At 44.6% G+C, this 18,129-nt stretch overlaps 1 pseudogene; it reads left to right on the forward strand.

The window, feature by feature from the left end:
- Positions 1 to 17,320, forward strand: part of LOC137537119 (uncharacterized) — a 163,115-nt pseudogene extending 145,795 nt beyond the window's left edge.
- The last annotated feature ends 809 nt before the right edge of the window (positions 17,321 to 18,129 follow it).

The following is an 18,129-nucleotide window of genomic DNA, read 5'->3' on the forward strand; positions in this document are numbered from 1 at the left end:
GGAGCCAAGAGCTGTAACGCAACGGATTTACTACAGAAGAATCTGTTTTGCTAAGATGTAACGAACTGTATCTGTACTGTATATCTGTGGACTGAATAAACTCCTAAACTCTGAAGTTGGCCTGGGGAGTTATATCTCTAATGCTGTTGCTGTGATGAGAGTCGTGTTTGCAGCTCTTACTAATGAGTTGCTGGTGCCGGAATAAAGGTGTGTTGTTGCCAATAGCAACCAACGTATAGTTGGTATAATTTCTTACACCGGCAATAGCAGGACCCCAAATTATGGGGCCAAAAGGATAAATCAGGTAATCAGTAGGGGAATATATTTGTTGTATTCCCCTAGTTTACCTAGCACAGGGACAGCCATCTCTTAGCTTCCCCCTGCACCCAGATTACAACCAGCCAGAACATAAGTGCGTGGTATATTATGGTGTGTAAGTATTATTAACCCCCATCTGTGTTCTCATTCAATCATCTCCCTGCTAATGGGCGGTGATGAGAACCTGCGGCAGCCGCCCGCAGCTGAAGATGTCTATTTACAGCCCTGGGACTTCAAGTGAAGTTTCCCAGGACATAATTATACTGCACCTGGGGCAGTAAGTAGTTAAGAAGGCATACTACACTTCTTTTTCCAAATTCACGAATATTTCCCAAATGTGGTAGAAGTTTGATAATTAAAGACATGCTTCAATTCACCAAGCCCTGCTTGGCAAGTCTCCCCAGCTGTGGAGTAGGTCAGGCAGGAAACTGTGAGTCCGGGTCTTTTATGTCCAGTGCATCCCCGGCATCCCATTCTATATGCATAGTTCCACTAGAGGGAGCCCAGAAAAGCCTTTGAAAATGTCTCTTCCTCCACTGCCATCTTCAAGTTCCACCCTGCAGAGTATCAGATCAAATTGGGTGAGAATCACGGCTGTGTGGTTCTCCCTATTGGCTGTCTGCTACACCTAAAAATGTTACCACATGGAGATTGTGAGTTACTGGCTGGTCAGAGCTGTAGATTAATATCAAACAATTTTACTTGATTTACCAAATGCTTTAATCTTTGTGAATTGCAATTTCTTGGCATTACTGCACAAGTCAGTAATTTTCCTCACTAGTGGGTAATTTTACTTTTCGGTGCAGTAACAGGCTTAGTAAGTTTTCATTTGGCAAGGTGATCTGTAAAATCAGCTGTTTTCTGCAGTACCGAATACATAGTCTACATATGATGTGTATTAACAGCAAGTGCTAAGCTTTTCTTTTGTGGTCTTTTTCTGATGGAGCTTTGTTTAATGTAAAGTGAAAAATGTAATGATAAAAATACAGTTGATAAAAAAGAGAGGCCTTTTTTCATTTACTGAGTGTGGGAAATGTTCTAGGTGTCCCGTCTGACACTTGTCCCGGGCTGCTGCAGATTTTGGATTGCGGAGGCGTTTCTGCCTCAATGTTAAGTATAGGAAAAACGCAAACCGCTCTGAAAAACGGCACTTCAGAGCGGTTTGCCAGGCGTTTTTTGTTACAGTAGCTGTTCAGTAACAGCTTTACTGTAACAATACATGAAATCTAATACACCAAAAACGCTTCACAAAACCGCAAAATGCTAGCTGAAATGCTACAGAAAAAGAAGAAAAAGCATTTTAAAATCTGCTAGCATTTTGCGGATCTGCTAGCGGTTTTTGGTGTGCACCAGGCCATAATGTCACTTCAGGTTTGTATCCAAGCTTGCTTCTCCTTATGCTACATACATACTTGAGATAAAAGTCTTTGGAAGGCCTGGTGCACACCAAAAACCGCTAGCAGATCCGCAAAATGCTAGCAGATTTTGAAACGCTTTTTCTTCTTTTTCTGTAGCGTTTCAGCTAGCGTTTTGCGGTTTTGTGAAGCGTTTTTGGTGTAGTAGATTTCATGTATTGTTACAGTAAAGCTGTTACTGAACAGCTACTGTAACAAAAGACGCCTGGCAAACCGCTCTGAAGTGCCGTTTTTCAGAGCGGTTTGCGTTTTTCCTATACTTAACATTGAGGCAGAAACGCATCCACAATCCAAAATCTGCAGCAGCCCGGGAGTATGCGTTTCTGCAAAACGCCTCCCGCTCTGGTGTGCACCAGCCCATTGAAATACATTACCCTAGCGGATCCGCACCCGCAAGCGGATCGCAAACCGCAGCGGAAACGCTCTGGTGTGCACTAGGCCGAAAAGGCAAGATCACAGACCAATTTTGCCCAATTTCATGTAGTATGAGAGCCATACTCTACACAGTCTATTCTATTGAGCTGAACTCCACATCAGATACAATCTTTGCAAGATGCTGCACACAAAGATGCTGTACACATGCAAAAGATCAGTATCTGCAAAAGATCTGTTCCTGCAAAAGATCCGTTCCTGCAAAAGATCCGTTCCTGCAAAAGATCCGTTCCTGCAAAATGCATTCATAGTCTATGAGATCTGCAGATCCTCATACACACCTTGTTTAACAGACATTCATCTGCAGATCTGACAATCATCTGCAGATCTGAAGATTCATCCTGGTGGATCTGATCTGCAGATGAAGTCTGTTAAACAAGGTGTGTATAAGGATCTGCAGATATCATAGACTATGAATGCATTTTGCAGGAACGGATCTTTGGCAGGAACTGATCTTCTGCAGATAATGATCTTTTGAATGTCTACAGCATCTTTGTGCTCAGCATCTTGCAAAGATTTTTATCTGATGGGGAGTTCAGCTCAATAGAATATACTGTGTAGGTATGGCTCTCATACTACATGGAATGGGGTAAAATTAGTATGTGATCTTGCCTTTTCCAAAGACCTTTATCTCAAGTGTGTATGTAGCCTTAGAAGGATGTTTTTTTCAGGTACGAAGTATCTAAGCAGCTATCATGTTACTACTAGCAACACATTAGCATGTCAACACTGGGGAAGAATTATAGCATTTCAAGTCCAATATCTACACATAACACGGTCTGCAGCATAGCATAAGGGCTTTCAGAAGTGTGAAAGTTCAAGCAAGATAACCCTTTTTATTCCCAAAGCATGTTTTTGCCTAATTGAATGTCTAATTTGGCAAAACAATTGTAAAGTGTATGGCAGTCTGGTGGTGTAGTGGTTAGTAAGAGGGCTGTGCAGTCGGTGCAAAAAGCATCCAACTCCAATGCCTCAGTTTATGAAACCTCCCACTCCAACTCTAGGTTGTTAAAATTGATCCAACTCTGGCTCCTCAAACACACATCAGACCATAGTCTTTGGAAAATGAAAGATTACAGACCAATTTTACCCCCTTCCATGCAGTATGAGAGCCATACCTACACCGTCTATTCTATGGAGCTGAACTCCCCATAAGACAGAAATCTTTGCAAGATTCTGCACACAAAGATGCTGTAGACATTCAAAAGATCAGTATCTGCAAAAGATCTGTTCCTGCAAAAGATCTGTTCCTGCAAAATGCATTCATAGTCTATGATATCTGCAGATCATCATACACACCTTGTTTAACAGCCATTCATCTGCAGATCAGATCCACCAGGATGGATTTTCAGATCTGCAGATGATTGTCTGATCTGCAGATGAATGTCAGTTAAACAAGGTGTGTATGAGGATCTGCAGGTATCATAGACTATGAATGCAATTTGCAGGAACGGATCTTTGGCAGGAACAGATCTTTTGCAGATACTGATCTTTTGTGTCTGTAAAGCATCTGTGTGTGCAGCATCTTGCAAAGATTTTTTTCTGATGGGGAGTTCAGCTCCATAGAAAAGACTGTGTAGGTATGGCTCTCATACTACATGAAGGGTGGTAAGATTGGTCTGTGATCTTTCATTTTCCAAAGACTATAGTCTGATGTGTGTATGCACCTTAATAATTACCAGGGCTGTGGAGTCGGTACAAGAATCATCCAAACTGACTCCACTGTTTATGAAACCAGTGACTCTGACTCCACAGCCGTGGTTAGCATTCTCACATTGCAGTCCCCAGTTCCAATCCTAGCCAGGGCACTATCTACAAGGAGTTTGTATGCTTTCTCCGTGTCTGTGTGGGTTTCCTCTGGGCATTCAGGGTTTCTTCCACATTTCAAAAACATACAGATAAGTCAACTGGCTTCCCCCTAAATCGGCCCAAGACTGTGATACATACGTAGACATATGGCTATGGTAGGGATTAGATCAGGAGCCCCTCTGAGGCTCAAATAAGTGAAAACAATATACTCTGTACAGCGTTGCGGTAGATGTTGGCGCTATATAAATACTAAATAATAATAATTATTATTTAGTATTTATATAGCGCCCACATCTTCTGCAGCACTGTACAGAGTATATTGTACACAAAAGGATCCGCAAACCAAGCAGTGGTTGAAAACGCTGGTATTCTTTATTCAGGAATTCCACATGACAAGTGCAATTAAAACCACAGGATTCAACTAATGCGTGTCGGGCCTACGATCTGCCCTTAGTCATAGTGAACAGGTGAGTCTGCAACACCACGACCTCCCCGTATAGATGGGGAGATCTGGGGGCCTTGCAGGCAGAGGTGGCTCCACAGATTTCCAATAGATTTTATGCTGAAAGTTTGGGTGTGGCGGGTAACAGGACTCTGAAAACATTACTATTGGAAAGTACACAGGAGGAGGGTAGATGTTTGAAGATTTTACTATTGTTATTTAGTATTTACATAGTGCCAACATCTTCTGCAGCGCTGTACAGAATATATTGTTTTGTCATTTAACTGTCCCTCAAAGGAGCTCACAACCTAGTCCCTACCATAGTCATAGGTCTATATATGTATTGTGTAGTGCATGTATATTTTAGTCTAGGGCCAATTTAGGGGGAAGCCAATTAACTTATCTGTATGTTAATTGGAGGAAACACACGCAGACACGGAGGAAACACACAATTGGAGGAAACACACGCAGACACGGGGAGAACAAACAAACTCCTTGCAGACGTTGAGCTGGCTAGGATTCAAACCTGCAGAGTAATTAGCTCAGGGAAGCACTGTATACAGCTACACTGACTGGCCAGGGGGGAAGGGGGGCAATCTCCCTCTTTAATTCAGTGATTTAGGGCAGGTCTGGTGTCTGGTGTATTTGGGTTTGTTGTAAGGCAATGTGAAACTTGAGGCTAGCTGATAAAAGTGCAATCAGAGGACAGGCAAGCTGGTAAATATACACAGCATGATGCAGAGCTTGCCTGAAGGGTCCGTGGGCAAACATCTGTCTGGTCTCTCCCCATTGGTATTATGACTGCATGTGTGGATAAGGTGTTATACAAGTTGAAAAGTTTTTGAGAGTCCCTAGACTCCAGGAGGGCTACTTTCTGACTTGTATGAGAGACTGGCAGGGACAGGAGTCCTATTACAGGCAAGTAGCCTTTGTGTGATGTGCAATACAGATAAGCTCTCTGCTCCATCTCAGGCTATTCTCAATTTCTCTCCACTCCTCCCTGGGCTAGTGCACGCCAAAATCGCAATAGCAATCGCTAGCAATTTGTGAATGTGATTTTGTGAAGCGATTTTCAGAGCTATTTTTTTAATGAATTGCTCCAAAAAATGCTACACACTGCATGTAGCATTTTTTGGAGCAATTCAGTAAAAAAAATCGCTCTGAAAAATCGCTTCACAAAATCACACTCACAAATTGCTAGCGATCGCTATTGCGATTTTGGCGTGCACTAGCCCAGAGAGAGGAGGAGTGGAGAGAAATTGAGAATAGCCTGAGATAGAGCAGAGAGCTTATCTGTATTGCACATCACACAGAGGCTACTTGCCTGTAATATGACTCCTGTCCCTGCCAGTCTCTCACACAAGTAAGAAAGTAGCCCTCCTGGAGTCTAGGGACTGTCAAAAACTTTAACTTGTATAACACCTTATCCACACATGCAGTCATAATAACAATAGGGAGAGAGCAGACAGATGTTTCCCCACGGACCATCCAGGCAAGCTCTGCATCATGCTGTGTATATTTACCAGCTTGCCTGTCCTCTGATTGCACTTTTATCAGCTAGCCTCAAGTTTCACATTGCCTTACAACAAACCCAAATACACCAGACCTGCCCTAAATCACTGAATGAAAGGCGGCCTGGGGGGAGAGTGCCCCCCTTCCCCCCTGGCCAGTCCGCCCCTGAACTATACTGGATACCTATACTGGAGGCACCTACCTGGCTAATCTATACTGGGGGCAATTATACTGGGGCACCGATGCCTGGCTACCTATACTGGGGAGACCTATAGCCCACTACCTATACTGAATGCAACTAGACCTAGCTAACCTATACTGCAGGCACCTATACCTGGCTCCGGCATGGGGGGGTGCAATTTTTACACTCTCGCACTGGGTGCATTTTAGCCTAGAAACTGCCCTGACGGGGACACCTACCTACCTATACTAGGGGACCTACCTATGCCTACCTACCTATACTGGGACACCTACCTATGCCTAGCTACCTATACTGGGACTCCTACCTATGCCTAGCTAACTACTGGGACACCTACCTATGCCTACCTACCTATACTGGGTCTCCTACCTATGCCTAGCTAACTACTGAGGCACCTACCTATGCCTACCTACCTATACTGGGACTCCTACCTATGCCTACCTACATACAAGAAGATAATAAGGTCGTTGCTTCATTGTGGACAGACCAAAGTTGATCAGCTGGACAGTCACTGTTCTATCATTGAGCTACCACAGCCCGGCGACCATATGGGCTGGAAAACTGCCACAGCCTGCACTCTGGCCATGTTGCGCATCAGTCCAGCACGGCCGTCACTACGCAAACAGCTGTTTGCGGTGCGTTTACACAGTGAGTTTGGTGTGTCAGTGTGAAGCAGTACTCTAATTACACTCCCTGATTGATGTATACACGTGCAAGATGTTTGAAAGCACTTTAGGCCTGCAATTTAGCATTCAATGTGATTTCTGCCCTTAAAACGCTGCTTTGCGTCAAATCCAGATTTTTCCTCGAAACTTTGGGCATGTATCCCACTCCGTCATGCCCCCCTCCAGGTGTTAGACCCCTTGAAACATGTTTTCCATCACTTTTGTGGCCAGCATAATTTATTCTATTTTTCAAAGTTCGCCTCCCCATTAAAGTCTATTGCGGTTCACGAACTTTTCCGCGAACCGAACCTTCCGCGAAGGTTCGCGAACCGAAAATCGGAGGTTTGCGACATCACTACAGATGGGGTGCCTATACCCATGACCCCATCGCAGCTACAGGACATTGGTACATGTGGTCCCCATTGGCAATGCAGAAAGATGCAGGACACAGGAGGATGCAAGCCAGTGGAAGGGTGGGCCTGCAATACTCACCACGGCCCGGGTGCACACATTTTACATGGAGGAGTCCAGCTGGAGGTACTTCAGTTGTCAGGGAGTCTACCACTGCACACTCTTTTGAGGACCAGATCTGTCACTGCACTGATATTGGTCAATTGGTAAAATTTTTGTGTAATCCTTACAAGCAGGGGTCTAATCCTGGGAAAAGAGGTGAGTGGACTCACCTGGGAAACCCCTGTGCCACGCGTAGCGCGGGGTTCCAAAAATGGGCGTGGTCAAGCATAATGTGGGCGTGGTCATGGGTGGGGCCAAATATACATGACCTTAGCAGTGATGTAAATGGTCTGCCGGGGAAGTTTGAGCTCTGCCGTAGTGTATCCCCCAAAATAGATGTAATCTGACAGCATTTCACCAAAAAAGACATATAATCTGGTAGAAGTTCCTCCAAAATACAGATAATATGGCAGTGGTTCTCCCAAAATAGATAAAGGGAGCAGTTCCCCCAACATACACATAATTTAATAATAATAACAGTATTTGTATAGCTCCTTTCTACTGTCGGACTCAAATCGCTTGCGAGGCAGCCACTAGAGCGCACTCAGTAGGCAGTAGCAGTGTTAAGGAGACTTGCCCAAGAAACTCCTTACTGAATAGGTGCTGCCTTACTGAACAGGCAGAGCCAAGATTTGAACTTTTGTCTCCTGTGTCAGAGGCAGAGCCTTTAACCATTACACTTTCCAGCCACTACAATTTGGAAGCAGTTCCCCAAAATACGCAAAACCTGGCAGTGGATCACCCAAAATACACGTAACACCCAAAATACATATAATCTGGCAGCAGTGGTTCCCCAAACATACACAATCTGGCAGCAGTTCCCCAAAATACACATAATCTGGCAGCAGCCGTTCCCCTAACATACACATAATCTTGCAGCTGTTCCCCCAAAATACATAACAGCGGTTCCACAAAAATGCAGATAATCCGCAGTTCCCCCAAAATAGGTACCCCCAGCATAGGTAGCCAGGTCTATAGGTGTCCCCAGTATAAGTAGCCATGAGTATAGTAGTCCCCAGTATATGTAGCCAGGGGTATATGTGCCCAGTATATGTAGCCAGGGGTATATTTGCCCAGTATATGTAGCCAGGGGTATATGTGCCCAGTATATGTAGCCAGGGGTATATGTGCCCAGTATATGTAGCCAGGGGTATATGTGCCCAGTATATGTAGCCAGGGGTATATGTGCCCAGTATATGTAGCCAGGGATATATGTCCCAGTATATGTAGCCAGGGGTATATGTCCCAGTATATGTAGTCAGGGGTATATATGTGCCAGTATATGTAGTCAGGGGTATATGTGCCCTGTATATGTAGGCAGTGGTATATGTCCCAGTATATGTAGGCAGGTGTATATGTGTCCAGTATATGTAGTCAGGGGTATATGTGCTCAGTGTATGTAGTCAGGGGGTATATGTGCCCAGTATATGTAGCCAGGGGTATATGTGCCCAGTATATGTAGTCAGGGGGTATGCGCCCAGTATATATGTAGTCAGGGGTATATGTGCCCAGTATATGTAGTCAGGGGGTATGTGCCCAATATATTCAGTATATAGTCAGGGGTATATGCGCCCAGAATAGGTAGTCAGGTGTCCCCCCAGCATGAGGGGAGCAGCGCAGTGGAAGGAAAGCTGTGAGCAGCGGTGGAGAAGGGGGGCCATCTCCCCCCCTTCCCTCACCTTAAAGGGATACTTAAGTCAAAAATAAAAAAGGATTTTTACTCACCTAGGGCATCCCTCAGTCCCCTGAAGCTGTATGGTGCCCTCACAGCCTCGCTCCGATCCTCCTGTCCCAACCGGCGGCTACCTTCGAGTTCGGCGACAGCTGCCGACATGTTGGGAGCACGAGTGATTCTCAGCATAGAGGGTGATATAGCGGCTGGGAACGCGGAGAATCACTCGCGCTCCCAGCCTGTCAGCGGCTGTCGACGAACTCGGAAGTAGCCGCCGGCGGGGACAGGAGGATCGGAACGAAGCTGCAAGGGCACCATACAGCTTCAGGGGGCTGAGAGATGCCCCAGGTGAGTAAAAATCATTTTTTATTTTTGACTTAAGTATCCCTTTAAGGCTCTCCATCCCTCGCTCTCCCCTCCAGAAGTAACGTGCAGGCAGCCGGCAGCCGGCGGGACTTACCTCTCCTCGTTCCGGCACGAGCATTCCACTGCCGCTAGTCTGGTCTGGCCCAGACCAGAGCAGCGACACGCAGATCCGGCACCAGAACAAGGAGAGGTAAGTCCCGCCCGCACGTTACTTCTGGAGGGGAGAGTGAGGGAGGGAGAGCCCCAAGGTGAGGGAAGGGGGGGGGGGGGGGGGGAGATGGCCCGCCTTCTCCACCGCTGCTCACAGCTCTCCTTCCACTGCGCTGCTCCACTCCGAACATGCCAGGGTGGGTGGCGTCCACGCTCTGGAAATAGTAAGTGGACGTCGTCCACCCGCGTCCACGCACCACTCGACCCCTGCTTACAAGACCTAATCTCTACTACTCCTACTATACTTTCCCAGTTTATATACACACTTTTTCCCCGATATGCCCATGCTCATCCGGTATCAATCTTCTAGTACTAATAATAATAATAATATTGACTGAATGCCAGTGATTCCACAATCAGAGGTTGCAGTTAGCCTATTTCCCACAAGATGGCGATCTCACTTCTCCCAAGTTGGAACGCATGGTCAAGAAGATGTTAATCCATAGACAGGATGTGATGTAACTGAAGGAAGAGACGTTGCGCGAGGTAGAGGGCAGAATGCACTGGAAGAGGTAATTGTGTGATTGTTGTTATATTTTGAGCAGAGCAGAGGTCGGGGTGGACATACTTTGTTACAGAGGAGGCATAGCTTCATACGGTCCCTCTTTTGGAGGGACAGTCCCTCTTTGGAAACCCTGTCCCTCTGTCCTCCTCATGTGTCCCTCTTTCAGGACTAATGGACAGATCTGTGTAAATCTGTGTATTTTTCTACGGAAAAAAAAGTGTTTTATTGACGATAAACTTTATTCCCATTCTTTAAATATATATATTTCTCATTTGTAAACGTTAATATGGAGGAAAATGAACCAGAATAGAATGGACCAGTGTGGTTTGAAATATAAAACAATATATTTATCTTTTTAAATCTTTATGGTATCAGTCACTAGGGATGTGCAGGGGGCATGGCCAGGGGTGTGGCTTGAGTGTCCCTATTTCTTATCAAAAAGTTGGAAGGTATGAGGAGGTCATGTAATAGACCATAATGTGAAATTACTGTCCTGTGGCACCAAATTGGTGAAAGTAGCCCATTGGTTAGTACTTCCAACCCCACTTGCTGGAAATTCTAGCCAACTGACTAAGCCTAGTAGTTTGGCTGTGAGTAGTCAATCAGTAAATCAGTTGATATGGGGGGAGAGGGGAGAGTAGAGTATGTTTATAGTAAATTATTGCAACCTTTTCAAAGGACCGGTGTGGTGAAATTTTTTGCAACTTTATCAGATTTTGCAACCGGTTGCACTTATTTATAGGTATAGCTATCAGAAAGTGCAACCTAACCATTGACTTTAACCTATCTGTATCAGAAAATGCAACCCAACCAAACCCTATTCTCACACAGAACCCTCCCCTTTTGCTCAACTAATAACCCCACCTGGAGGAAACAATCCCCCCTCTTCCTCAACTAATAACCCCGCCCCCCCAATCCCCCCTCTTGCTCAACTAATAACCCCCCCTGGAGGGAACAATCCCCCTTCTAGCTCAATGGGATCTGTGGTTGCAAAAAATTACAGGCGTGTTAACAGAGAGGAGCCACGCCTACACAGTCATACACTGTCCTCTATGGCAAGTTGCAAAATATGATGGGTAGCAAAATTTTTCACTACATCGGCACCACACAATGTAGCTCAGTGAGATTTATTGCAGCATGAAGCAATATTCAGCAAGGACAGCCTGCTGTTTCGGCCTGTTGGCCTTAGTCAAGTTGCACACAAAGTCATTCCACAACAAACAGTGACAACCACCACACTATAAAACCACGCCCACTGGGCAACATATTACCCAATATTAGCAGGGAGGCCAAGCAGACCGGATGGGAAACAGTCTGAAAAGGAAACTAACCAATAAGCACAAGGCAATTCAGACATGAGACTCATCAATCAGGGAGCAGCGATAACCGCCGCTCTGTCAGCATAGAATCGGCATCACCCGGCGCATCTCTCCCCACGCTGACACCTCTGCAATGCGGAAGTGCTCAGCAAGACGTCAGAGGTATGTGTATCAAAGCACATGACCTCAAGGGGCCAATCGCACGCGTCGGCTGATGCTGATTCTATACTGACAGTGCGGCGGTTATCGCTGCTCCCTGATTGGTGAGTCTCATTTTTGAATTGCTTATTGGTTAGTTTCCTTTTGGGACTGTTTCCCATCAGGTCCACTTGGCCTCCCTGCGAGGATTGGGTAATATGTTGCCCAGTGGGCATGGTTTTGTATTTACACACACACGCACGCACGCACGCACGCACGCACGCACGCACACACACACACACACACACACACACACACACACACACACACACACACACACACACACACACACACACACACACACACACACACACCCCCACACACACCCACACCCACACCTGGGGGAAATAGCAGGTACATAGCAGTGGGGGTAACAAGAGCCTGACAGCTGTTTCGCTGGTTTAAACCAGATTCTTCAGAGGCAGATATTCTGCCTCTGAAGAATCTGGTTTAAACCAGCGAAACAGCTGTCAGGCACTTGTTACCCCCACTGCTATGTACCTGCTATTTCCCCCACCGGAATAAAGGAATTTTAAAGGAGCGGTGTCCCAGTTTCTACTTTCTATTTCTACTGGATGACGGATTATTTCGGATGTGCACGCCCTGTGTTCCAGTGCTGGTGTGTCTGCCCTGTTGCATTTGGTGCCAGGTACTGTGTTTTATTCTACTATCCCATTCTATAATACATTGTGTGGTGCCGATCCTTTGAAGAGTTTGCATTATAGTGACCCCTTGGTACTGGGGGGAGGACCAGGGCACACTGAACTATATATACGCCTTGTTTGGCACCCCTGGATCCACGTTTCTATAGTAAATTATTGGTAATATTATATTATTGATATTTTAACTGTCAGCATGAAGCAGGAACCAGCTCAATTGACCCTCTCGCAATGTGTACTCAGTGCTGGGGGAGGGGGGATCCTGTATCGCCAGTTTTACCACTGATACCTGTACAACCTAGATTATTCTCCTCTTATTCTCTGTCAAAAGGCAGCAGCATCCTATACAGATTACATGACCACATGACTGAGGATGGATGAGGACCCGAGTCAAATGACCGAGAGGATATTCAACCTCACCCTGGAGATCATCTGTCTGCTGTTTGGAGAGGTGAGGAGGATTCTGGGAGGTCACATGACATCGCTCTTTTCATCTATTAAGAAAACACACACCTGACTAGAGATGTGAGGAGGATTCTGGGAGGTCACATGACATTATTTTTGTTCTCTCTTAACAGAGTTATTCTCCAGTGAGGTCTGGTGATCATGTGACCATTACAATTCCCCCACCTCACTCCCTGGTATCTGAGAGTAAGTGGAAGATTCTAGAAATCACCAATAAGATGATGAAGCTGCTGACAGGAGAGGTGAGCAGTGCTGGGAATTATGTGATTTTATCCATTAACAAGATAGTGTGTGTCTGGGTGGTGACTGTATCATATTTTTCAGGTTCCTATAAGGTGTCAGGATGTCACAATCTATTTCTCCATGGAGGAGTGTCAGTATATAGAAGGACACAGGGACCTCTACAAGGACGCCATGATGGAGAATCAGCCGCCCATCACATCACCAGGTAAAGAGGAGACTTTCATTTTTATAAAGAAGAGAGAGCAGTAGAGGGTCCACCTAGATCCCCCCCCCCCCCCCCATCATCTGATCAGCATATATAGACAATGGCCTCAATTCTGATAAGGTTTTTGAGCAAATGACCACGTGTGGTAATTTACCACATGCAGTACATGTGACAGACATTTAGTAATTCTGGTAGAGTTTAGTCGTTTTACCGCATGTGGTAAATTTTAGTCATGACTTGCAGCATGCAGTATATTATGCAGTAATTCGTGCAGTAACTTGCATTGATTTTATCAAAAATCGCAATTCTCATAGAAATTAGGGGGCATGTTAGCACAAACTGTACTGATCAGTTTAATACCTGGCAGTAAAGTCAATTTGTGTGCATTCTGCAGTCTTTAGTGAAGTTGGTATTGCTGGTTTAGTGGAGTTCCTATTCAGGCTGTGTAATAAAAGAGTAGTGAAGTAAAACTCGAAATATTTCCAGGATTTTTTTATAGGGTATGCCTATAAATATACTTTTCAAAGGTTGCTACATAATAATAATTAAAAAAAACATCTTCCAAAGACTATCCTAACTTATGGAAGACAATTGAAGACTACTCTTGTTTATTCATCCCATGATAACCACTGAACTACCATACGTTATTTACTGCATGTTTTACCTCATGTTCCAAAATGCGGAATTTTATTTTAGAATTGCTAAAAAAGAGGAAAGTCCTGCATGAGGTATTTTACCAACAAAAAAAATATTTACCGCACATAACTACCAGAAATGAGGCCAGTGGATTTAATTCTGGGATGGATTTTGAGCAAATTACTGCATGTATGGCAATTTACCGCATCTGTTAATGACATTTAGCAAATCTGGTAGGATTTAATCATGAATTACCGCATGCAGTAGCTACCAAAATTGAGGCCATTGTATTTAGTCAGTGTGTTTGTTTCCTACAGATGGACCCAGTAACAAAATCCCACCAGAGAGATGTACAGGTCCTCTTTATTCTCAGGATTGTCCACAAGAAGATCACACCATCCCCCACCATTATCAGGTAAGTGGAGCAGAGGGTCCCCAGAGACTCCAGACTGTGACACATTATTTCCCTCTGTGTATGCTGTTATCTGTGGTCACATTTTACATTATATCTCACTTTGTGAAATTAGGGTGGAGAACCGAGACATGTTAACACTGTGGTTAAAGAGGAGGAAGAAGAGACATATGTGAGGAGTGATCAGCAGTCTATGGAGGAGGGTGACATGATGAGGACAAGTAAAGAGGAAGAAGAAGAGACATATGTGAGGAGTGATCAGCAGTCTATGGAGGAGGGTGACATGATGAGGACAAGTAAAGAGGAAGAAGAAGAGACGTATGTGAGGAGTGATCAGCAGTCTATGGAGGAGGGTGACATGATGGGGACAATTAAAGAGGAAGAAGAAGAGACATATGTGAGGAGTGATCAGCAGTCTGTGGAGGAGGGTGACATGATGGGGACAATTCAAGAAGATGAAGAAGAGACATATGTGAGGAGTGATCAGCAGTCTGCGGAAAAGGGTGACATGGTCACAACTAAAGAAGATGAAGAAGAGACATATGTGAGGAGTGATCAGCAGTCTGTGGAGGAGGGTGACACATTGGGGACATCTAAGAAGGAAGACATTACAAGGATGAGCACAGGTGAGTGATCAACATTAAAGATGGAAAATACTTATTAAGCTGAATAAGAAATATGTCCCTGCTGGGCACAGTATAGATCACATGATGCAAATAAGTGGTGGTGGTGGTGGTGGTGGGGGGGGGGGGGGGGGTTGTAAGAATGTGAGTGATGTTTGGTGGGAGGGGAGACTGAAGTAGCTAAAAAGTCCCTCTACTAAAACAACGATGCCAAGTGCCATTATGCTTTCTAAATATAACATATTTGCAAATATTCATATTTCACAAGAGCAAGAAGTTGCCCCCATATTGCAGGAATTTCAGGCAGGGAGTGAACAGACAAATGACAGATATGGCAAGGATGTTGATTAGAGATGGTCGATGAAATGCAAATATTTTTGAATTGATGCAAGATTATGTAAATGTTTATGCAAATTTATGCAGCAAATGAACCAATCAAATTTTACCTCAGCAGGATTTGATTGGTTTATTTTCAAGCTGCATAATTTTACATAAAAATGTATACAAATTTGCATCGGAGTGACCAACACTAGGTGGGACGGATGACAGGAATGTCCTCCTCTGCTAGTTGCCAGCCACAGAGCTGCTGCACAGTATGCTCGGGAGCACAAGTTAAATGAGGCAATAGCCTGGTCTAAGTAGAGTATATAAACTTCATCTCTACCTGCCCTAGGTCACCCCTCTGCAAATGAAACATGGTGTGGTTCACATCCCCACAGAGCCGGACAGAGCTGCAACACTACACCGGCTTTACAGTTTCCTCACACCGGCCGCTCTGATCGATGTGGGGCGTTATTTCAGGGGCCCCTACGTGCTTCCGGCCCTCCCACAGTCACAGGGGCTGCAGGGGCGATAGTTATGCCACTGAAGTAAGGCAAAGTTATTGACATGTGATTGGCCGCTTGTAGTGAGCACAACCTTCTGCAGTTTCCTGGCAGGCTATTAACTAGTGATGTTCTATGATATGTTATTAACTCCAAGATGGTGCTAATTGTATGCTAAATATATGCAAAGCTATGTATCAACTTAGAATTATCAGCAGCTCACTGACCATTTCTAATGGTAATTGTTCCTCCCCTCAGAATTCTCTAACAGGAAGTGCTGATGTTTCTCTATTTGCAGCGCGGAGTCCCGGCATCAGGAACCTCTCAGAGACTCATCTCTCTGTATCCACAGACTGTACAACGGATGACGATGGGATTGGACAAGAGTCTCCTGCAGATATCCTGGTTACCCCAAATATTCCCCCAGACTCCATTCACCTGCCCAACCCTGATATGTCTCATATTCAGCAAAGCTCTCCCCCTGCTGGAGGATCTTATTCCTGTTCCATGTGTGGGAAATGTTTTGTTTGGAAATCACATCTAGAAACACATGAGAAATCTCACACCGGTGAGAAGCCCTTTTCATGTACTGAGTGTGGGAAATCTTTTGGACGCAAAAGAACCCTTGTAAGACATAAGAAATCTCACACTGGTGAGAAACCGTTTTCTTGTGCTGAGTGTGGGAAATATTTTCAATTAAAAGAATACCTCGTCAGACATGAGAGATCTCACACTGGTGAGAAGCCTTATTCATGTGCTGCATGTGGAAAATGTTTTACACAGAAAAGGCAAGTTGTCATACATGAAAGATCTCACACTGGTGAGAAGCCCTTTTCATGTACTGAGTGTGGGAAATGTTTTGGATGCAAAGGAATCCTTGTAAGACATAAGAAAACTCACAGTGGTGAGAAATCCTTTTCATGTACTGTATGTGGGAAATGTTTTACACAGAAAGGAGAACTTTCCATACATAAGAAATCTCATACTGGTGAAAAGCCCTATTCATGTTCTGAGTGTGGGAAATGTTTTGCATGGAAATCATCTCTTGTTAGTCATGAGAAATCCCATGCTGGTGAGAAACCTTATTCATGTTCTGAATGTGGGAAATCTTTTGTACAGAAATCAGAGCTTATCAAACACGAGAGATGTCACACTGTTGAGAAGTCTTACTAGTGTCCGGAGTGTGGAAAATGTTTTGCCAACAATTCACAACTTTTCAGACATAACAGTATTCATACTGCTGAGTGTGGGAAATGTTTTGTACGGAAATCACACCTTATCATACATAAGGGATGTCACACTGGTGAGAAGCCCTAATCGTGTAGTGAGTGTGGGAAATACTTTGTATTTGAGAAGACAAAGTCTTAAACATGATAGGTCCCACACTACTGAGGAGAATAATTCTTGTGCTGCGTGTGGGAAATGTTTTGCCCAGAAATCGGAGCTTGTCACACATGAGAGATTTCATACTGGTGAGAAGGCCTATTCATGGTCACTCGATTACCGATTATTTATATTGGCATCTATTAGACATTTGATGATCCTAGCGCCCAAATGACTTGATCCTGTTGGAAAATGTCACTGCCATGCTTATTGTTCTGCATAATTTTGTATTGAAAATAGCAACATTACTCTGTATTCTATCTGCTAGATCATTTAATAAATATATTGAAAAGGATTGGACCTAGTACTAACCCTTGCGGGACCCCACTGCAAGCAGTTTCCCATTTTAAATATGATCCATTGACCACCACTCTTGGCCTTCTGTTATAACCAGTTCTTTATCCATGTAATAACATTTTCTACTAGTCCCTGGATCCTCAGCTTCTGCATCAGGCTATTGAGGGGAACAAAATCAAAAGTCTTTGCATGGTCGAAGTACATCTATTACTTTTACAAGTTTTAAATTTGCATTCACCACTCTGCTCTGCTATAACACACTCTTATGATGCATATCACCCTCCAATCAGGCCTTTGTTAGGTGACTTGGGGAACACCCCTTAGATGCTGCTGATTACTCAACTGCACCAGCTTTGTACCTCCCATCCACGGCCTATGACCCTTCCAGTCTCAGATAGAGGTATCCAGACTACATATGACACGCTGCATGCATTACTTTACCAAATTCCAGGCCAAATGAAATATACATGCAAGATAGGGGCGTAACTACAATCCTAGGGGGACCCCTGTGAAAATTTCCTGGGGCCCCTGCTTCCCAGATTCCACCTCCCCCACATTGTACAAGAGTGACCAATCCCCTTGCTCTACCCCCTGAGTCCCATGGAGCTTCTCCAACGTGCACAGGCGCTCTCTACACTCCTGAGGAATACCATGGTTTAAAAAGGTAAAACATTAAGGTTAAGATGAGTGTTAGGTTTAATAACTCACCTGCCTGCCCATGAACCATTAGATGTCTGAAGCTTCCCCCCTGCAAAGACTGGCCTGCAGTTCCCAGTCATTCATCTCCTTGATAATGGGTGGGGATGA

Source organism: Hyperolius riggenbachi, chromosome 10 (genome assembly GCF_040937935.1).
Source record: "Hyperolius riggenbachi isolate aHypRig1 chromosome 10, aHypRig1.pri, whole genome shotgun sequence".
Classification (NCBI taxonomy): domain Eukaryota; kingdom Metazoa; phylum Chordata; class Amphibia; order Anura; family Hyperoliidae; genus Hyperolius; species Hyperolius riggenbachi.